Source organism: Ornithodoros turicata, chromosome 5, assembly GCF_037126465.1.
Source record: "Ornithodoros turicata isolate Travis chromosome 5, ASM3712646v1, whole genome shotgun sequence".
Taxonomy (NCBI): domain Eukaryota; kingdom Metazoa; phylum Arthropoda; class Arachnida; order Ixodida; family Argasidae; genus Ornithodoros; species Ornithodoros turicata.
Window position 1 is genome coordinate 26,476,985 of NC_088205.1, and position 23,854 is coordinate 26,500,838.

General features: G+C 45.8%; 1 protein-coding gene across 6 annotated transcripts in view; it reads left to right on the forward strand.

Annotated features, from left to right (window-relative positions):
* The window catches only part of LOC135394250 (ETS homologous factor-like), a 134,356-nt gene that overhangs the window by 93,997 nt on the left and 16,505 nt on the right, over positions 1-23,854 (forward strand). The window lies entirely within an intron of this gene.

The following is a 23,854-nucleotide window of genomic DNA, read 5'->3' on the forward strand; positions in this document are numbered from 1 at the left end:
ATTTTGAAAATTGAAAATACTTTTTTAAATTTTTCACGTTTCACAATTAATGTTTATTATTTTAAATTTCGCCGCGTACCTTCGCACACGAACGACACCAGAGGATGTTGTGAATCGCAAGCCGTAAATTCTTTGCGTCAGCAAACAACGCAACCGAATAAGAGAAGGTCGAGGAACAAATCTACACAGAGGGAGTGCGGCTAACGCGTTCAAGGATGTAAAAACGAAGAAAGCTCGTGACGAAACGCAAACAGATCGCATGGCTGGGCCCCCTGCCGCTCGAATCGAAGCGCTGTCAAGGATGAAACCCCCGTTTTCCGTCGCTTGAACCCCCCTCCCCCCTTCTGTGTCAATAGGCAACGGATAGGACGATATGAGCTCACCTGCTGTCACCAAAGATGCATCCTTCTAGGGATGGAATAATATGGCGTGCGCCACATCCTAGCATTTGGCATTTCTTTTTGATCATTTGTTGTTAGTTAGAATGGCGAGAGAACGCGCGGGCTCACTCAGAGTTTCGCACGAAGTCAGGGGCATCTACACTAAAGAAAAAAAAAGAAAGAAAACGCAATGATTGGTTGTAGAAATGTGGAAGAACCAGCTATCCGGACGACTCTTCCCTTGGCCTTGCTGGAGAAGAGTACATTCCAAATGAATAGTATCTGTTCGATGTGAGGCCTTTGCTTTAATATACTGTTGTTAGTTGGTTGACAATATTAATTGGTTGATGGACACCGTGATGATGATTTCCGTTTCGAGAGGATTGTAAGACAACATGACATTCTTGGGACCTAGCATAGCGATGCAACTACAAAGTGACGCGGCAGGTATTTTTTTATTTTTTCACGAACGTCGCTGATGCCAAATATGCAAATGCTTATACAGCGGGGTCATGCCTTCAGAGAGATTTTAACTTCCCGTTAGAAAGAAAAGAAATGTTGTATATGACGCAGGGTGCCTTAGCACAACGCCGTCCATCGAGAAGTGCACCTGAGGACAGCGGACATTTGGCCGAAATCGTTTGGCGACACCGAGCAACAAGAGGCTGCTCGATTAGAGTACCGGGCACATTTACGCACAATCACAATCAAGTGAACTAACTAAACAAGCAGTGTGAACTAAATGGCAACGCCCTCTTGAACAAGTGGAGGAGATACCTCCTCCCATAGGTGGACACACTCTGCGTGGGCGGACAGGGTTGCCAGCATTGCTTCCCAGTGATGCCGAGAAAAGCCGTCAGCAAACAATGGGCCTCTACGAGCAATGTCGCGTGAGAGGCGCAGAACGGGGCCACTTGGACCGCTTGCGGGCGACCGACCTATGCGGGGTCAGCAATAAATGCGTCAGCAGTTTATGCACGTTCACCAGTTCAGACGAGAACTGTAGTATCTGCATCAAAGATCCTTTGTTCCTATGTAGACAGTCGTGCAAGACAACAGTATCAGACTAGCGTACAAAGATGTGCGCTATCAGGTTCATTGTTTTGCTTTCCATATTTTATACATGTCGTCAACTCGTTTCGTTGCACTTGCAGCAGTTCGGGGAGTCGTGAAGTTGTTTTGGGGGGAGACAGTGCTAAGGGTAATTCTGTAATTTCCCTCACTCTTAGCAGATTTTTGCGGGGGAGGGGATCATTCTGGGAGTACCTAGTAGTGCGTTCAATTTGTGTCTCTTTATTTCACGGCTCACTTCAATTCGTTTCAATCCTTTGTTACTGAAACATTCTGTAATATTTAATTTAAACACGCGTGACATTTCCAGCGTTTAGAAGCACCAGCTGAGGAGCAACCGTCACTTCAACTTGGCTAAAGCGTTCCCCAATATCTGAAGTATCGAGGTTAGAAATCGCTAAGACTGGGCATTAGTCACACCTAAAAAAAAAAAAGAAAACCTACTTAGGAGCTAATGCCACGATGGGAATTGATGAGCGTCAGCCGGCCGTTGACAAGCTGGGTTGCGGTCATTTAGTGTATTGTTCAAGTCCATAAGGAAAGTTTCAGCGGATGAGGCTATTAACCACGGAAGCACAAACACAACACAGGCCTAATAACGTCCAGCATCTCTGGACGGCAGTCAGAGGGTGTGAGTTCGAATCCCACTGCTAGTGCCTCTCCTTCAACCGCCATCATTCCATAAGGGACGGGTCCCCGTTCTAAGAGCAAATTTGATGTTTGCCTAACGACGTATCGTGGTAGTGGGCACAAATGCTTAAAAAGGGGGCTTACCCCTCCGCGCGTCTCTTCTTTAACCAGCAGACCGTCTAAAAACGCTGCAGGACTCAAGAACAGGAAATATTTGCAGCACGTGTATTATTATAGCGTGGCCGCAGAGGCGGGAAATCCCACAAGTAATATCTGTGAGCGCGCAAATGTCAAAACAGAATAACCTCTACTGCTTCGTCTGCTTTTTGATTTGCACGAAGGATCATGCACTACGGAGCCTTCATCAGGTTCTAGTTTTTTTGTTTTTTTTCATAAGTTGAAATATCTTGACAAGAGCACCTTCAGTACTCATATACAGAAAAACATTATTATGAGAAACAGGAACGTGTAGATAAACATAGGGTCAATAGGTATTAAAAGCATACTTCTACAACGACCGTAATTGACCGTTTACGCACTCTTTACAGTGTCGCTACAGGTATAGTTCGTGAGCATACGTCTTTGGTGATGTTGAAATAAGCTGCAGGTTTTCAACTTCGCGAAGTACTCGTTCCAGGCTCTAATGATTGAGCACTGCGCTGAATGCGCTATATACGCTTACACTATATTACTGCGTGCGGTGGCAATTATGACGATTTAGTGGCCGTTCTACATTGATTGCTTTGCGCGGTACAACACACGCGTCTATCCCACATATCATCACAATTCACTTTTCTTATCAATCTTTGTCTAGACCTATAGAGGTGTATGATACACATTACTGCATAGGGGACAATGCAACCGAAGGAAGCAAACGCTGACCACGCGCGTTCTATACAATGTACTTTAATATAATAAATCGCCGACGAGTCATGTGGGGCACCCTCCTGCAAGCAGTTTCGCTTCCAACAAAGTTATTATAGTCGGCAGATATAGAAGGAACGCTTGCGTGGAGCGCCGGCTGCATTGGCCACCAGGAAGGGACAGACCAAGTTCGTTGACCCTCAAACCTGCGTGAGAGAAAAATCTCTCTAACCCAGTTCCTTTTCCCTCGAGGGGTTGCTATATTCAAACGTCGTATCAACGTGGAGTAGAAAAGAAGGGGAAAAAAAGAACAGAAAAAGAATACAACGCGCACTGGCCTTGCACAAAACAACAACAACAAACAAGCAATGTGCTCTCTCCGCATACGTTATGCACGGACGCCAGAATGCGTTCACGATTCGTTGGCGTATCCTCGAGGCTCCAACGATAAGGTCTGTCGACAGAAAGAGATCCTGTTGAGCCCAGATTGCGTACGCTCACGAAAGGGAAGCATAGCAGAGACTGCTTACAGCGCCCTATGCGGAGCGTGGCGTTGTAATTGAAGCAAATTAAAGCAAAAGTTGCAGGAGCATCTCTCTCTCGCGGTCGAAACGGTATTGATAAAATATTTTCATTTCTTCGATAGCAGTCCCTTAAAGTGACCATTGGTCACTTTTCCAAGAAATAATAACTGTTCAACCGAACTCGTAGGAAATGAACCATTTTTGGAGGAAACGGAAATTTCGTGACAAGTACTTGGCTTTGCATTTCAGTACGAGATTGGATAGCTATACGACACCACTGTCGAACATCACCCACGAAGAATTAAGTACATAACTGCCCGATAACGATACTGCTTATATTTTATTTATTTATTCATTCATACTGCAGACCCAGTTGCGGGTCCTAGCAGGTGTGACATTCGTATTAAGCCACGAACAAAAACCATTATAATCTTGAATGAGAACAGCTTCCTCAGGCAGCCTGTTCCAATCCTCCGCTGTGCGTTGCAAAAATGAAAACTTGTGAGCGTCAATTTTTGATGGCTGTACTTCTAGAGACATCGCATGATTCAGTCTCCTGGATCCTGTAACTCGCAGAGTTAAAAAGTTTACGATGTCGCATTCAAGTTTGTGATGAAGAAGCAAATACGTACAAAAATTGTAGCCTTGACCTTCCACGACGGCAAGCTCACACTTATACAACAAATCATTAACAGAAATAGTCCTTCTGTAACGCGAACAATATATATATATTATTAACAACAATATATAGTATTAACTCTGCCGCAGAAGGTGTGCGGTTAATCGCCGGAATTGTTGCTCTGTTTTCTAGGTTTTAGAATACGTGCGAGGAAATATAACCGTGGTACTTCCTTTCTTTTGCGTTGTCTCCAGTGAAAGGATGCCCTGTAACTTCGTATCTACTTGAATACGAAATTCGATACTAAGTCATACTTAATATTAATTGTGGAAATTATTTCTAAAATTTTAAATTTATTATTAAGGTTCAAAATTATTAAAATTGAAAAGTATTAAAATTAAAAATCATTTACAGAAATTATTAATTACGTCTCTGTTCTCCACATCTTCCGTTACGAATCTAGTATAACCTCTCTTATCCCTTGGTTGGTTGGTTGGAATAAAAAGAAAAATATGGAGATGGTGGTTCCTATAAAACACAGGAGCCGGCTACTCCAAAACACTTGAAGATAAAAAAAAAAAAAAAACACTAAGACTAAAGAGTTAGAGGCACTGCAATGGAATTATATCCCTTGGAATTATATACACACACACACACACATATATATATATATATACATACATACATACATACATATATACACACACATATATATATATATATATATATATATATATATATATATATAATTATAACAGACATGACAGGTTGGGCCCTCGAGGTAGACATCTAGGCCGTGTACTGACCTGACTGTCATGATTTATTTGTTGTTGTTGTGTTGTACTGACCTATCTGCAAATCTTATCAGCTGTTCAAGGGTCTGAAACAGGAGTCTAATCCGCACAGGATTCCGCAGCTCTCAAACCTAATACTAATGGTTCGTTTGTTACTTCCTTGTTGTCCTTTGCGGTCTCCCCCATATTATTCTTGCATATCTCTCTCATATCTCTTCGTCTCTAGGCTTGTGTGCAGTACTGCAGCCTAGAATTATCTCGGTTCTGTTCTTTCTTCGCACATTGAAAGTGTGCAACCCAGGTTTCTCGTTATCTTTCGATAGATGCTTAGAGCTGCGGTGTTATTACCAATATAAAAGAATCCTCAATCGATGTAAAATTGACTCCGGTGTACCAAGCGTGACCTCACATTCTTGCACAAATGTGTGCATGGATTATTGAATTGCACAGATTTAGTCGGATCTCTTATCTTTCACGCTCCTGTAAGGCGCTGTAGGTATCCCTCTGTTTTCGCTTATACAAAGAAACAACAACGTGATTGGATGGAGTCTGCGCAAGATCGCACAAATGCCTGCATGGCGTGGAACTGATGGTCCGGTGACCAAGGGCCCAGAACTTTAACAACATCGAATGGTCTGCCATCCAGCCGAGCTAAAGAAGCTTGTAGATACAGTCGGTGCTGCTGATACCGTGGACAGGATAATATCTGCTACCTACTTCATTCTAATGTGCAGGACTATTCATTTAATCTACTTTCAATCCACTCCGTATCTAGTATCTATGTCTCATATTCATATCAGCTATGTTTTTTTTTTTTTACTTTCCTGTTAGCGCTTCGAAGCAACTGTGGATATGTGCGGCGTACAGATGAGGAGAGAGGACAGCAGGAAGGAGTGGGGACGGGGGGTTAGTATGCGTCCTGGGCCGACTTCAGGGGGAACTGTGCCGACATTCGTCTGGAAAGTCTTCGGAAAATCCAGAGAAAACCTCAGACAGCACAGCCGGTGGTAGGTTTCGAACCCACCTCCTCCCAGTCAGCACGACACTAACGAGCGAGACGACTTCAATATCAGCTATGTCATGCACGTACAATAACAATACAAAGTGCCGCGTAGATACGTCGTTCTCAACGGGAAAGCCGGGAAGCCGTCGAAAAGTATCCAGAGAGACGTGAAACGTGTGTTTAGAAACCGTTTACGTCCTTCAAGAACAACATTGACTGCAGCGACTCGATCGAGCGCTCCTGAGCAAACGACTGAAAGGCAAAAAAAAAGCAAAACGCAAACAGGAACAGAGAATGATGGACAAGTTTGGCAGTCAGTGCGTGACGAGCGCAGCGTTCAGTCATGCATACACACCTTTTCTTCGCATGGGGGAGCTATAGGAGAAGAACGGGGTGAGTCACTCAATTGGGGCGGACCAATCATGAACGGGCCCCGAGGACCTACCGATGACCCACTAACCAATCATACGACATTGCGTGCAGCGCGTCGAATTCGATGGAGCCGTCCATCTCTCCGGGGTTCTAAAAGTAGGCGCACCCCGTTACACATACCGCCTAAGTCACTTTCGTACCTGTCTTTCTTGGTCGGGACAACGTCGTGAAACCGGAACCAGAAATATGACAATGATGTAGGGATGCTCCAGATTGTTCAGTGTTGTGCTTTTGCGTTCGATACTGTACGCTTTGGCAATGCAATTATTTGTGCTCTGCTCAGCAACTAGAGATTCCATGTCACGCTATGTAATCATGTTTCGAACAGATAGAAAGGAACTGAACACGAATTCGGCATGGTGCATTTTGTTCTGTGATACAGAGCGCTGAGAATACTTTATTGGTCAAATTGGTCAAGAGCCTCAGGACAAGAGTCGCCTATATTTCGAACACAGGCTCCCCTTCTTGTGGGCCCAGAAGAAGAACAGTCTCCTGTTCGAAATATCGGCGGCTCTCGCCATGATGCTGTTCCCTTAACATTTCTACTTTGTTGGTCAAAGGCTTTCTACATAGACCTTGGGAATACAGGATCTACCGAGGTGCTGATCATCCCACAGACACACTAGGACATAAAGCCGAGTAATCTTAAAGAATACGGCATTGCAAGCTGCACTTTCGCAGCGTTTGGGCAGGGCCAAGGCTATCACCAGCGCAATAAAATAACGAGAATCGAGCCTGTTTCGGACAATAACATGTGTGTTGTAGCTGGCCAGGCTCGAAACAAGAGCGAGGGCTGTGGGCGAGAGAAGAGGCTGTCGTCGGTAGGTCAGTGCCAGTTCAGCCTCAGGAATGAGGTCAGTCTCTGCCCCGTTTTTAGCAAGATGCCGGCACACTTGTTGCTCTGCTGTCACGGACCAGCGAGCGCCTCCTCATCCTCATTGGACGATCATCATCATATACATGTCCCCACGCGCAGCCGTCTCCTGAAAGAACTCAACTCCCCGTAGCAGTCTGTCTATAATAATGGAGCGTAGCTGGGTACAGCTTCTCGAGAGGAAAAGTGTTTTTTTTTTATTTTTCTTATAGTGTTCAGCGAACGTGCTACTATTTTATTACAGTGGGAAATCCCTAATGAGCGAATAGCTTTATGCAATATCAATTGATCGAACTGATTACGCTCACCGACCACAGCGTTGCCAGAAAGGAAAGCTTAGAACGCATACGTGGAAGACAACACGAGCAACCATTTCTGCTCGTTAAAATGCTGCACATATATATATCTTGGTTGTACTTTTTATCGGCGTGCGATTAGTACAAATTGAGGCATTGTTTGTTATTCTCTACAGGTAATGGGTAACGATCATGATTGGAGTGTGCGGTAGTGAACACACGTCGCAGCGGTGCGGCCAATTGGTCCGATACGTTCCGTGTTGATGACGTCCTTGGTCGCGTACGGCCAGACAGGAAGCACGGTGGACACAGAGACAGGTCGTAGACAGTGTTTGCTTTCTATAAAGACAATTAACTTCCTCGTCGCACCTTCCCGCCACAGCCGGGGTCCTTGTTCTTCCGTTTGTGTAGTATAAATTTTGCCCGACACTTCGTTTTTTTGTTTTTTTTGCGTATACCGCCGGATAAAAGATGGTATGACGAAGGGCATTCCATGGAATCGTTTCAGTGCTTGCCGTATTCTGGAGCATGCATGCTCCAGAATACGGCGAGCATTGAAGCGATTCTTTACTAAAAAAAGGCTCCCCACTGTTATCCGCTGGTATTCTACCACTCGTCATAAGCACAATAATAGTTATAAAGCCGCTGGCAGACCTGGACGTTGCACGGCCTCTATTATTCTCCAACCGAGGCTACGGTTTACCCAGCAGCCCAGCAGCGTGCTAAGTTTGGACATGGGCGAATAGTCCATGTTTCCGACATGGTCCTGTTGTCGTCTGAGTCCTTAGGCCAACTCAGCCTTCGCGCCGTCTAACGATCGATGCTTTTGGAGACTTCTTTACGGACGCAGGACTGGTCCTCTCATCTTTAACCGCTTTGCTCCTTTTAGCTAGCAGCTAACAACCCCCGAATGCAAAGCAGCAAATCCTGTATATATTTTGTGGCCGACCTCCTTGCATAATGTCTTTTTTTTTTTCACTTCCCGTCCTCCCCTTACTTCAATAATGTTCATGCTCTTAAAGACAGTGACGTCTTTGATGTAGTTACTCCCTGAGTTTTACTCTGTACGTTACCCACAACGTGAGACGCGTCGCTATCCGCGTTCAACTGCACGTCCAGCATTAAAAGCGGACTTGACTTTCGGTAAGTCAGCCTACCACGTTGCGACACATCGTGGATGCCGGTATGTCATCTTTGTTTCTCTGCAGCTCCCGCCAAAAGTGAATTGAACCCTAGAGCCGTCAGAGTATTCTTCAGAGTTCTCCTGTGTTTCGAAGAAGTGCAGCCACTTTGAACTATATATAGCCTCTCCCAGAAGACCGCTGTGCCGCGGGTATGTCGAAGACACATTGCAACTGTGTATATTAATGTAGCCACCGGTAGGACATAATCCGTTGTGGGATTCGTTCTGGCCCAATGTAGTTTTCCGTTGAACCACGGCGCATCATCCGCAATGCCACGGCGCGTTTCTTGCCGCCGACGCGGCCCCTCGGGGCATCACTCGACGGTACAGCCGAGTAATTTGCCAAGGTTAAACGGTCGCTCACGACCGGCTACCTCAAAACAGTGCCGTCCAGTGTGTGTTCGAAACGTTTAATAAATTCCCTCACAACAAAAATATATGTACGTGCAGATTTGCTTATGGAAGCGGTCGCCTTCGCGCATGAAATGCGAACGGACAATCGTCTCCCTCCAGCAATATGCAGGTAGTAGGTAACTCTTTGAGCGAGGAAACTTCTGCACAAAAATTAACAAAAAATAAAATAAGATGAATGAAAAGCTCGCTGCCCCCTATGGCCAGGTTACCGTCCACGGACCCGGTTACCCCGCCGATCGATTTGGGACGGCATGGACGAAATACAGCATTGTATACGTCGTTTGGTACTGAAAATATATATGAAAGGGGGGGGGGGGGGGGTCTAGGCGCGCTATTAGTTCGGTCATTCAACAATCGTCGAGGCGTAAAAGTACAGGCAACCCAGTGTTCCTCACCAAAGAGTGCCTCCGTAAGGACTCTGGGCTGTGGTCTTCTGGCTATGAATTTTCGGGAGATTAAGAAATTCTGACACTTTTAAGAGATGCGGTCATAACGCACGCATTGCACTACACACCAGAACGTCGGGGAAAAGTATATTCGTTTTCCTATCTGTCGTGGCCAGCAAGACACAGTCCCCTGAAAACAACTGCGCGTCGAGATCTGACGTCAGACGGAGCAGCCCGTTTCGGTCATTCCTGTTAGTCCTCGTAAACACGTGACCTCTAACGTGGATCCCCCCACTGGTGAAGGTGACTGCAGTGATGTCACAGTCAGAGGAGTTTCGTCATTTGCAGTGCTTATTTTCTACGCGTCTATATTACCCTCTTTGCTCCACAAGACTTCGAACGCAGACTGTTCATACCGATCTTTTACGTTTATCCAGCGCATAACATATGGGGCGAGGTGACACTTCAACCCGTTTCATCTTCGCGTGTTTAGGAAAACATATACAGACCAGCGGCATGGCCGAGCGGGTTAAGGCGTCCCGCTTGTTCGTATGGTAGCTAAGGTCGTGCTGAAGACTGGGATATGGTGGGTTCGAATACTGCCACCAACTGTACTGTATGAGGTTTTCCTTGGGTTTTCCGAGACTTTGCAGACGGATGTCGGCACAGTTCCCCTGAAGTCTGCCCATGACGCATACTAACCCCCCCCCCCCCCTCGTCCCTGTCCCCCACTCCTTCATGCTGTCCTCTCTGTCCGCATCTGTGCGGCGCTGACACGGAATAAGAAAAAGTATACAGGTCCGTTTCTTTTCTTCGCCGCTTACATTCGTTGCATTTGTATGCATTCCATGATATATGCCCCGATGGCGGATAACACTCTGTATCTAACAAAATGTCATGTTTGAATGATATGTGATCGAGCACGTATCGTTAATGCTATAGTGGCACTCGCTGCGTGGAACGCACCGCCGCAGCTTATTAATAAAGCACTTCAGGAAGCGAACTACATATAAATATGTATAAGGTCTGACACATTTTCGGGTTAAACACGATTCCTCCCGATTAGTCGTATCAGTTTAGGTCCAAATTCTGGTCAAACCCGATTTCTCCTCGAACTCCAGTCATATATCACGCTGTATATCACCTACTTCTTGCTATATTTGATTGATTCGTTGGGAAAGAAAAATACGGAGATGTGAGTCGAGACAGGATGCCCCAAGTACAATATTTAGTTGCAGTCTGTCCGCGTGTTTCATGTAAATATTATTTGAGTACAACAATAAACTATGCCAAATACATTTGATACCACATGTTACAACATGAGGTGCTTATGACTATGTAGTTCGCGAGGATGCATACTTGACCAATATATGCACCTTCAAGTGCGGACCGCTTGCTGGACAGAAGGAAAGAGAAAAACCTGATACATCTCGAATATGTCAATAGCACCCGATTCCACGCATCCGAATTACAGATTTAAAAATAGCACCCGATCTTCTCCCCCGAATAATGGGAAGGCATTTAGCCCGAAAAAGTCACTACACTGTACTACTCAAGTTGTCACTCTGTATCGTAAAAGCCTCGCACAGAACGAAAGACGTATTTACAACCAGTCCCATGTATATACACAGACCGAATGAGACCGACTCACTGTAACGCATGCGTAACCACCAGCGTGGAACTAAAGGCTCGGACAAGGTCCATTGCGCGCCAAATTTCCCGCGGCACAACAGGGCCCATCACACGACGACACAAGGGACAACAAACCGCTCACTCGTGACGTTTAACCATATACGCCTTGTCGCGGTGATTTGTGCGTGACAGCCGGCAGCGTACCTTACCGACAAAGGCGGAGAATTAGCGAATTAACTGGATGTCGATACTCGTGAGTATCTTGCAGTATCTGCCCTGTGTCTAGAAGCCACTTACTGCTTCAGTTCACAGCAATACGAAGAGTGCAGCCTCAGTATAGTAACTGTCCCTATATGTAGCCTGTACACGCTAAAAACAGAAGCAGATAAGGCGCTCCCACCCAACAGTCAATGACCATATTATCGTTTGTTAAAAATGGGGTACAACTGCACTCTTAAAAGTGAACTTCACCTCATAGCACGCTCTTAGCCAACCATAATCTCAAATGATATCGTTCTTTCCCCTGATTTGTTGAAAACGGGAGGCGTACGCCTTTTTTGTGACAATTATGAACAGCATAAGTGTCACAAAAAAGGCGTACGCCTCTCGTTTTCAACAAATCAAGACAAATAACGATATCATTCGATATGATGGTTGGCTAGGAGCGTGCTATGTGGTGAAGTTCATTTTTAAGAGTGTGGGTACAAATGAGGTAAGTGTGTACAACTACTTCACGTATAACAGACGAGCAAGGATGGGGTAGTACACTCTAAAAGCGAAACTTCACCACAAGGCACTCTCCTAATCAACTGTCATCCCGAATGACATCTTTCTCTCACCTGACGTGTTAAAAATGTGAGACCTACGCCCTTTTGTGGCAGTTTGGGCGCACGTTAATTGACACAGAAAGTATCATTCATTATCGTGATGGGCGGTGAGCGTGCTATGCGGTGAAGCTGTCTTTTAAAGTGTACGTCACTGACACCTTTAGCGACGACGTCCGTTTCATGAGAGGTGCCTTTCATAAAGCGGATAGATATTTATGTTACTGATGCAAGGTGTTCCGTGGCAGTTGCCGCGATACTCTTTATTCGCCAGACAGATTCAACCTGGCATAAGAATTGCACATTCTTAAAACAAAGCTTCACCACATAGCACGCTGAAAGCCAACCACTGGTCTGAATGTTACCTCTACCACTCTTGATTTGCGGAAAGCGCGGGGAGTACGCCTTTCTGTGACAATTAACATTTCCACATAAGTGTCACGGGAAGGGGGGGGGGGGGTAATGACAGGATAGGCTCGCCGTTATTGGCCACACAGAAGTGGGCGTCGTCACGACTATAGCAAAAAAAAAATAATAATAATAATAAAGAAAAAGAACGCAAAGCAAAACACAAAAGTGTCATAAAAAGGCGTACGCCTCGTGGAGATAACGATCTCACTCGGGCTGATGGTTGGCTAGGAGCGTGCTATGTGGTGAAGTTCATTTTTAAGAGTGCAACGTAACATAAAGGGTGTAAAAGCAATTATCATATATCCAAATTGTTACAACAAGGCGTACGCCCCCCTCACTCACCGAATCAGAAGCGGTAATCCTATCATTCGTAGGTACATATAGGTACATACACGTAGGTACATATAGCCATAGCCTCTCCAAGCCAACTGTAATGTCGAATGATATCATTATATACCCTGATTGGTTGAAGACGGGAGGCGTACGTCCTTTTTGTGACACTTATGCTGTTCATAACTGTCACAGAAAAGGCGTACGCCTCCAGTTTTCAACAAATCGGGGCAAATAACGATATCATTAGAGATGATGGTTAGCTAGGAGAGTGCTATGGTGCTATGCAGTGAAGTTCACTTCTAAGAGTGTACAAATGAGGTTCATTCAACATATATATAGTGTACAGCATATGGCTCGTTTCTGACTCGAGTGCATCCCTCATTTTACGTGGTGTACTTACTTATAGTGGCTGGAGGTCACGTGGCCGTCCGGCCGTCCACGCAGCCGTCCGTCGCGGAATAACTTACACGCTACCTGGAGCGAATCTCCTGTTGGCCCCTACCGTCCGTGAGAATCCCTTGAAAAACGCATCTTTGCATCTATCGGGCTAATTACTCTACCTCGAAAATTTTCCAATGGAGATACGTGTCAGTTAAGCAGATTATCTTTGAGGGGAAAGGTCAACCCCTTTCGGCAAGCTGGGAAATGATATAGGAGCTTTTCGGCGAGCTGGGTATGGTGGCAAATGACCTGTAGATAGGAAACGTGCGAGAATCATAGAATCCCTTAGTGAACAGTGGCGAGAACTAGATATTATGTTGAAAGATGACACCCACCAATCGCAATATCATTAGCAATATTTATGACGAAAACCCCCGATTATATAGGGAACGTAGCAGCACATGCAGGTAATGCCACAGCTGAAGATTTTAATAGGAAGACGATAAACTCATCCATGGCCAGAGTAACAAAGGGGGACATCTCTGGATCAAACTTCTCTTGTGTGTGGTCTTTCTATGTACCCTGGTCTCGGGGGTTTTTCGTATTGAATCCTTACCAACAGCTCGCATTCTCGACATTATTTCATTAACAATGTGTGTGCTGTTTAGTAATTTGTTCATTTAGAGTAAGTAAAATATCTCTTCGAGACATTTCAGTCCGTTAAATTTTCTGTGCTTTTCATTTAAATAGTTTAAATGTATTTTATTTCGGCTCCTGAACCTAGAAGCCGTAAGCTCTGCGTCACTATCGTGAGAGGTCCTATCGTATAGTAACGATGTGGTTGGCTATGAGGACGGTTTTGAAACCCTCTATAATCGCTTATTAACCAATTACAGCGAAAGCGTAATGCTTGTCAAGGCAATGGAAAGCCCCATGAGAGATGAACGTAGGAAGGACAGAACGTCCCACGAACAATCGAATTGGTTGATTGACGGCGTGTTAGTTACATAGCGTTCTGCTGGCCGGTGCGGCGGGAGACAAGTTATACTGGGAGGTAGGACCGGCGAGAGGGGGGGGGGGAATGGAGCCCCGGGCCTCATCACGGGCCTGCCCGACAGCTGCAAACAGCAGGGGACGTGAGGAGGGGGTCCGGGCAGGACTCCGTAGTCTTGCATCCCCGGGGTCTGTAATTTCTCTCACCGGCCCTGCTGGGAGGACAGTGCGCCCTGGGCCACCTTCATAGGAAACCTTACCAACATCAAAGGAGAACCCAGAGAAAACATCCAGACAGCGCAGTCGGGTCACCTCCCAATTTCGATGTGGAAGGCGATGGTCTTATAGCCACTAAGTCACGGTGGTAAGGTAAATCCGGCGAATTGGGAAGGGACATGTCAGTCATTCGGCCAGTCGAACCAGCACATTTGGAGGTCAAGGGATTACGACTGTCTCCCGGCCTTCAAAGCATTCGGCGAGTTTGGATTCGGCAGATTGGGAGGACACGGTCGGAACTAACCCCTCATATGGGCAGCCTACACGACGCTTGGCATAGAGTAGCAAGAGCGTCACAGACTTCTTTTTTTTTTCTCTCTCTCTCTCTTCTTGTGGTTATATAGGAACGTGGTAATTAGATCATCAAGACAGGTAATCGCAGCCGGAATTGCAAATGAATGGAGTTCAGATACCTGCGCTTCGGTTGTTGCATTTCTTGATCAGAAGCAACCAAAAGTTGTCTTAATGGATATTCACCTTGTACTGACATGTACCCTGATTTTGTTGAAAACGGAAGGCGTACGCCGCTTTGTGACACTTATGCATTTATATTAGTTGCCACAAAAAAGCGAACGCCCTCTGTGAGTGTGATTATCACGTTGACATTTATTCTTGTGCGGTGCATAATCCAGTTCAACTGTGTTCCTTGCACTATTACCCTCCAGAAGCAGAACTTCCCCGTATAACACGCTGAAAGGCAACCACTGCACATAATGATCATGTTATAATTTCGCTGATTTGCTGACACATAACGTGACAGCGTAAGTGTCACAGAAAGGCGTTCGCCTCCCGTTTTCAACAAACCAGAGGAACGAACGATGTTCACTCAGGATGCATGTTGCCTGAAAGAGTGTTACACGGTTAAGTTACGTTCCCGCATTCGTTTCTATAAATACGAGCTGTTGCGATAATTTGGGCCGGCGTTTAACGAGACGCCCTGCATATGTTGCCGGTGCGAGTAAAGTTGAGTTTTATTGATGCCCACCAAAACGGCCGTTACATCCGCACCTCTATACCGTGACCTCAAGCGAGACGAATCGACCAACAACAAGATCGTGCGCATTCTTCAAGTTTGCGGTCCCCCAGGCAGGACCACCTCGTTTTGCTGGTGCTGTTTACTTGCATCCAACGCATCGGCGGAGGTCTCACAACCCCAAAGCAGATGGGGTACGTTGATGCCACTCATGAAGATGGGGGGTATAGTCTTATAGGCTTCATCCGTCGACATCCCACACGTCCCATTTTGATCCGTACAACACGTACATATCAAGGGGGAGATCTTGCCAGCTTGTCTTTCTGTGCCACCATCACGCACGTTTCCCTTGTTCGTTTGAATGGTATTTTGTTTGTTTTTTTGTTTTTTTGCCCGCTTCACATCAAAGTATACGCACAGCTATGTGCATCGCATCGTGTGTACATAAGCGTATAGATGCAAAGGCTGTCACATGAACGTGAGGACAACTTCGAGGATTAAAAATATAGGGACAGCAAAGAGAATGGAGCATTGCTCGATAGAATAGAAGGGCGACGCGTAGTGGTGGGTCGATGTAACCTCTGGAGCTTATTTCCTATGGAAGCTTCCGGCAACGTCTGGAACTTATGAAATTAGTGGAGTCATAGTTAATGGCGCTGTGCTATAGGCGTAGCCGGATGGTATCACGCACGCTGTTGAAAAAGAGAGCCACAAAACTGGCCCTAAATATTTTACGTTAGCTGGAATATTCGATAATGCGCTTTACTATATAGTATATACTGGACTCGAATTAACTGTATACGTAATGCTGAACTCTCTAATCTGTGCATTTCATGGCATTCTAGTTTTTCTACAGGCTTTCGTATATTACCGGAGGAAATTGTGATGTGGCCTACCTTTAAACACATTCGAGGGAGCGAGGAGGTACAAGTTTCTGAACTTGTTCAGATTTGCCTGTCAGTTGTGCGTTGAAATCTTTACATGGATTCGTATTATGTAAGTTTGTGTGTACGCAATTTGCGCGCGTTCTTGTCATCAAGCTAATGTAGTGTATGTATCGTATACCCATGTGTCATCAGGTACCGTCGCGCTAATCGTTTTTGTTCTTCCACTTCGTGAATCGACGTATATACCCACGATTGCCATTCATTTGTGGCGGCCACTCCCGTGTGGGTGACATTTCAAAGATGGATTGTGACAGATGACAGAGGGCGCCACGCTCAGTCAACAAATGGACACCTCCTCCATGCCCTATATATACTTGCAGATATCTGAAGGAGCATTTCGGAGCTGGTTTTCTGGTACGCACACGTAAACGCTTTTGAGGTTGCGAGTGAACGTCTTTACTGCCTATTCCCTGATGCAAGTTGTCGCTGAATTATTCGGACATTTGAAAGTAATCGAAGCGACGACGAGATTTATCGGACTCGTGATGAGCACAAAACAAAAGAGCCAGAAGAAGCCGTGACCTTCGACGAGTAACTTCCGGAAAGGGGTATTCGATCAGACATTTAGGCTCGAACCCAGAAGGGTGAAGAGAGCCTGAGAGCAGAGCGTTGGTGAGCTGGATGTGACCAGGAAGGGGGGGGGGGGGTGTTGTTGTTAGGCTCGAACCCCCTCCAGATATCTCATTCCATACAAGCACTTCCAAGATTGTGCCGCCGTGTTTCGAAAGACGAGCGCTAACACATGCCAAGCAGCACAACGTCTTGGCCCAATATTGGAAATATTGGACCGACATTGCCAATATTGGTCCAATATTGGGTCAAGATGTTGTGCTGCTTGGGGTGGTTTCCCAATGAACTCTCTCAGTACAACCGCAGCTTTGAGTATGTCGTGTCGGCAGCGCGTTCTTGACCTCGGGCTCGACCCCTACGAGTATTGCGACTTGAGTATTGAGTATTACGACTATTGCGTGAGTATTGCCTGAAAAAGACAAATTCAACCTGCCTCCTGGCCTGGACCGCTCGCAGCTACGCGGTTTGTTTACTGAACGATTTGAAGATCGTAATACACGCTTCCTTCCAAGTACGTTTGTAACCATCGTTCTGCCTATCTACACCGGTAAAGTAACGTAAAAATACGTGACATACTACTGTTGGGTCTCAACACAAAAACCTAACACACTTCTTCTGACAGGAAACCAGAACCCTTCTAAGGTTAACGATTTATTTCCTCTATCACTCACATGGAAGCGTAACGTGGATTCGGCAGCGTGAACCGATAAAAAAAAAGCAAACCATTACCAACTAACAGGATAAGAATGGAAGCGCCTCTGCCGGTCATCCGAGAAAAGAAACTATGCAGTGACAGACAACAGACAAGCAGATCTCTCTGTGAATCCCATCGGCTCCAAACTGTCGGCAGGAGCCGTCAGTGCGTAACTGCCGATCACTTTGCCATGGCAGATCCAAGTGGCTACGGATGATCCTCGAGCACGAATTCTTTCCCTCGAGGTTCGCCTCAATTTCGGCTTCTTGCCACGGGCTAACTTGTGATGGGTATAAATATACGCGGGGAAGTATTTATTGCCGTCCAACGGCGCGACCGGTCCCAGAACAGGTTCCTTCTTCTTCAGCAGATAATGACGATTGGGCCTTGTGGGATATGTGATAGCACGGGGACGAGTCAACGTCAGTTGTCCCGCACAGTGTGGAACTGACAACGCCGCCGGTGACACTTCCATCACGACCAGGCCATGGTTGCCCATGTCGATCTCGTGTAGCGTAACAGTTTACAGCACAGTGGTCTGAGAAGGTGCGGACATTGAAATGGAGGGGGGGATGAAAGAAAGGAGTAGTTTAACACGATGAAGGAACCTGAAGCAAGGCGTTTTGCATGTATACGCTCGTCGATCTCAAGAGGCACTTGCACGAAGACACAACTGACATGTTCCCTTTGCTCTGCGCTTCATGCAGTACCCCGTCCGCGGTTTCTACGTTGCACCGTTACAGATGATATTTCTCCGTAAACTTTTTTATGTACTTCTGACGTGTATACGCGCATCCAATGTCATGCTAACTGTAACATCTGTGTACTTCATACTAAACAATATTTCATGCTCCTCCTGAACGCAGTTCCATGTCCTTCCGAATGCGTTCGATATTTTCGACATCTTGTATTGGGATAACCTATAGGTTCCTCGATGGCTATAGGCTCGTCGATATAGGCTCTCGTTGGCTACAAGCAGCAGAGAGGAGACATACTGAGAAATACGTACTCCACTAGACCCACCGTTAAATGTGGCGAGTAGCGTCGGATTGGAATCTCTAAACTGCCTACAGCATTTTCAAAGACATTAGACGTTTAGGAGGGCATCTACATTTATCTGCACTTCCTCAGGTGACAGTGCCACCTGCAGTAGTGCAGTTTCATGCACGAAAGATCGCTTAAATAAATGCAGATATTCCTAACCTTTTTTGAACTGCTCACCTTCGTGCACTTGACATTGTTTTTACAATTTGTTCTTTGTACGTTCAGGATTACTGTCCACTTTGTAAAAAAAGTGCTTCTATCATGCAACTGAAAGGGAATAACATTCTGTAAATCTACGATTAAGCGTCGATAATCACATCAAGGGTCGTATGATAGGCAAATCGGTAAATAAGACAGACTACATCGAACACAAAAGCACGGAATACTTGACGCCACACATACGCACATGGTGGATTGAGAAGTTACCCGTCAAAAAGAACTCGTTACAAGTTAAGTTACCGTGTGCAAAATGTAACTAAGTTAATAACGAAGCTCCTCAGCCTGAAATGTAACTCGTAGTTACTGAGTTACTTAACAAAAAGAACGAGTTACTTCCAAGTTACTTCGGACACAAAATAACATTACGCAGGTGCAGCGCGCGTGAGCATTTGTGTTAGACCTTGAGTTGCCTGCGGAGAAGTGCAACACGCTTAGATCGTTTTCGTTTATGTCCAACAATGGGCACCTCCCTGTTTGTAAACAAATAACGTCATAGTGTTCGACAGCGCCACAAATTTGGTAGAATTGAACTACACTCGACGCTAGAGGTGAACAAGGTCGCGCCCGAAAGCCACGATCTTGAGGGGATTACGATATGGTCCCTTAAAGGGACGCGACCCTCTGTCCTGCTTTTCTTTCAATGGGAGGCAGCGAACAAGTGCCCGTTCGTGGAAACCAGCCCTCTCCTTCCGATTTGTTTCGGTTTCAGTCTGTCTACCAATGACGTTTCTCTGGTAGAGATCTATTCGAACGCTTTGTATCTCACTCCCTGCGGGCGCACAATGGTTCAGCTTCATTTCAATGGCAGCGGTTCTTACTTCCTGAACAAAATACTGTCATTGATTGATTCAATGTCACGTTTTATGGCAAAAAATGCCACGAGGGAACTGGAGAGACAACAAGAAAATATGTGGACGTGAGTGAAAAGCGAGTTAAAAGTAACTTGGAACTTAACTTAAGTTACTTTGGCAAAGTTACCTGAAAAAAAAAAAAAAAACGAGTTCCTCTGAAAGTTACCACTGCGCAAAAGTACCGAGTTAAGTTACAAGTTACCAAAAAAAGGAACTTAGTTACAGTAACGAGTTACCTCGAACTCTGCATGGTGCACGGAAGTGGTTCTGCTGAGATCTCTTCAAATGGCCTCATGATTCTCGCGGCATTTTTCGCCGCTCCGACGCACACGGCGAGAACCGTGCTGGAACTGATGCTTCTATACGAATGGAGTAGTGTGTGTGAGAGAGAGAAAAAAACGCTTAATGCGTTCTGGGGCGAAAACAAAGTCCAACAAGGACGCTGTCTTGATTGCCATTGCATGGCGTGGTGTCCCACGCAGTTCCACTGGACTGGAGATCTCGATATCGCCACGGCCATCGCATAAATCATGCACGTGTATATAGACAATGAAATCAGACACGTTATTATGCTTTACATGCCTGGGAACTACACTATACTCTAGTACTTTAGCTGCATAATGGTGACTTGTTATGCCGAGCGAGTATCCGTGCTTCGACACGGTAATAATCACCGAGACGCCATGTCGCGTCTTCCTTACAATAAAGTTAAAAGGATCACTAAAGTGCGAAAAATTCTCCTCCTAATACACCTTAACAGACACCAACACAAAGGGAACGGGGTTGATACATTTTCCCTCCTCCTCTCCCTCTCAGGAAGGCCGACAATGCGGTGCGGGCGCTCATTGGTAATCCTCAAACGATTTGTCCAATCATCGCAGGAGGTCCTTTGTGGAGACAAACCCGCATTGTCGCACTTAATGAGGAGGAGAGGGAAATAGGTAGTATATCATCAGCCAATAGCTTTGCAGAATTTGACAACATGTGACCTGAACCGCACGAGACAAACAGGAAAGCTATTAGTAACTGTCTTGGATTCCCGAAAAAGTGCAACAGCCAGTGTAAAGAAGTGCAAACGAAGTGCGGGACAGGTGCTGCTCTCGTGCAAAGTACACTGAGCCTAATCGAATAGCCTCAGATAGTTTCACATAGTCAGATAGTCTCACAGACGTCTACACTGCATCGGCAATTTTCTGAGCGATTATTGTCTACAAATTGACTCGAGGAATAAAAACAGGCCCATCTTAACAAAATTGATTGCCAGTATGCTCCATATCGATGATAAAACATCGCCAAAAACCACAGTTGCCCTATAAACGTCGTCTGCTCTACGGTGCACGAAACGTTTCACGGACGTCGGAGATGGTGCAGCATTTTCGTGAACTCCCGTTGCTCTCTTTCCAATCGAATGGTCGAATGTATACTGCAAAGGCTGCACCTCCGCTGAATCGAGTGCTGGAAATTGCACCGTTTGCACTAGTTCAGAATGTGCGACACAATCGAAGACAGCTAGTTGTGCACAGCTATTAGTTGTGCATAGCTAAGGAATAAGGATTAAAAGAAAATAACTATCGCGTGTCACATACGTCACATGATTGTCACAGTGAAGTCACAGTCACGGTACGTGCACCAGCTTATAATGTCTGTACAAAACTGCACGAACGCCTGCAGGCTTGGAATGGTTTGGTCGGGGCCATGGGCCCAGGCCAGGACCTTCATTGCGTCAAAAGGTCAGCTGTCCAGTTGGGTCAAGGTTGCCTGGAGATAGCGTCGACAGTACACAGTGCAGTGCAGTGCAGTGTCCTGTACAGAGCCACACACGCGACCGTTAGGGGAGTCTATACCTTTCTAAGTCTATGTAGAAATCGTCCGCTGTATGGACACATTTAAGCGAAGCCGGTGAAACAACGCTGCAAACCTGCTCTGAAACGATGGCTACAGTGATGGTAACTGTGAGCTCTGGGTCAACCTGGTGGAGAAGGGAGGATCGAACCACCACACCGAAGAGCCGTTGTTGGTTAGCCAGTTGACGACAAAGAAGGGTCAGCGTGCACCTTGCGTCAGACTCGCGAAAATAATGAAAACAATTATTTGGTCCGTTGTTGCGGTCATATAGTGTCGGCAGGAAGCAGGAAGGCAGTTCATGAATTGACTCACCACTCCTGTAGATCCTACATGTTAAAAACAGAACTTCACCGCATGGCACGCTCTGCCCCGACCATTGCCACGAATGATAGTGTTATCGCTTCTGACTCGAAGAGGGATGGGTACGTACGCCTTTTTGTGTCAATTATCGTATATCCAAATTGACACAAAAAGGCGTACGCCCCCCCCCCCCTCCTTTCTTCGAGTCAGAAGCGATACATCTATCATTCGTGGCAATGTTTGGTGCAGAGGGTGCTATATGCGATGAGGCGGTTTTTAATACGTAGAATGTACAGGAGTGGCGAGTTCATTCAGAATGGCATGGCTCTGCACCCTGATTGGCTGAGGACGAGGGGCGTGTGCCAGTTTGTAACAGTTTGCGTTTCAGACTGCTCGAAAACAGCACGCCACCACTACCACCACCTTGTAACGATTTGCGTATGTGCAAAATGTTTCTGAAACCCAACAAAGAAGCAAACTTGTCTCTAGTTGGTTTAGTACACTCAATGTGACAGTGCGAAAGTTGTTGTTTAGTCCTTTGTCCCTTTTCGCGTTGCTCAGAACGAGAGTTTCTGAAGAGACATGCGTGCGCTTCCCATTTTCAGCAATCAGAAGATAGAATAACTCCTTCATCCTGATTTATTGTAGTGCATATGCTGTGGTGCGGGCAAAATACCTTGGACACTGCAGGGGTTGTACGCTGAATGATGTCCTACATCCCAGAGGCTCTTTCACTGAAAGATACTCCAAAACTCGCAGCCTATAATCTGCTTATTCCACCGGGAATCTGGACTCGCCCAAAGGCTATGACTATGACATGACGTTTGTTTGCTCACGGGACTTTTTAACAAACCTACCATGCAGTGACCGATCTACAGCCTTAACTTTCGACCGTCATCATTTCAACCTCTCACACATATCATATCATATCTAATCTCATCCTGGCTACAGTTGTGACGATGCCTACATGCGTGAGGTCAGCAACGGCAAGCCGGTATCGTCACCACCATCTCTTTTTTGAGTGTGGTATCTACCTGAGTAATAAACAATATCCTGATCAGAAACAGAACGTGTATATCGGTTTGTATCGAATTGGTTATTAAATATATTCTGAACAGTAACAGAACTGGCACCACATAAGACGCTCGAGGCAGAAAACTGCACAGGATGGCAGCGTTATCACTTCTGATTTGAGAACAGAGTGCGGCGTACGCCTCTTTGTGTCTACAAATGCGAAGTCTCCCAAAAAAAGCGTATACTGCTCCCATCTCCAACCAATTAGGTGAAGAAACGATGTCGTCCTCAATGATGGTTAGCTCGGTACGTTCATTGGAGCGTATGTAGAAAAACGGTTTGGTTGCATCGCAAAAACGAAACGAAAAGAACAGCTTTGTCTGCTTAGCAATGTAGCCAAGCCTGTATATCCATTCAAAAATCGAGCAGTTCTTTTAATTATCTTGTAGGCAAGTAATACTCTCACTCCAGAGCACACAGAAGCGTCCCTGAACGATTCATCAAAAAGATGATGTGAACGCGCGAGTTTTTCCCAATGTATCCTTCCTGCTCCAGTACCCCATATAGGTTCCGCCTTCCAAGTCAACCGGATAAGGGTCGGTTTTTCCGAAAAAAATTTATACGGGCTTGATATAAAAATAAAGCCATCATCGTCGAGCAACAATGAGGAAGCCCGCAGAGGATCTGGAAATGAGTGATAAATGAAGAACATCTCCAACGCCAGAATGAGTCACATATAGTGCGACACACCGAAATGATGACATAGTATACGACTGTACACACTCTTAAAAATTAACTTCACCACGTAGCACGCTCCTAGCCCGAACCCTAACCGAGTCACATCGTTCTTTGCCTTGATTTGATGAAGAAGGGGCCTACGCCATTTTCGTGGCGATTATGAGCTGCATAGTGCCAAAAAGATGGCGTACGCCCCCAGTTTTCATCAAATCAAGGGAGAGAACGTTGTCATTCGGGATGACGGTTGAGTAGGAGCGTGCTATACGGTGAAGCTCTGCTTTTAGAGTGCAGGCAATACATGTATTGCTCAGACCTTCAATTATCAGTCATTTCAGTGCA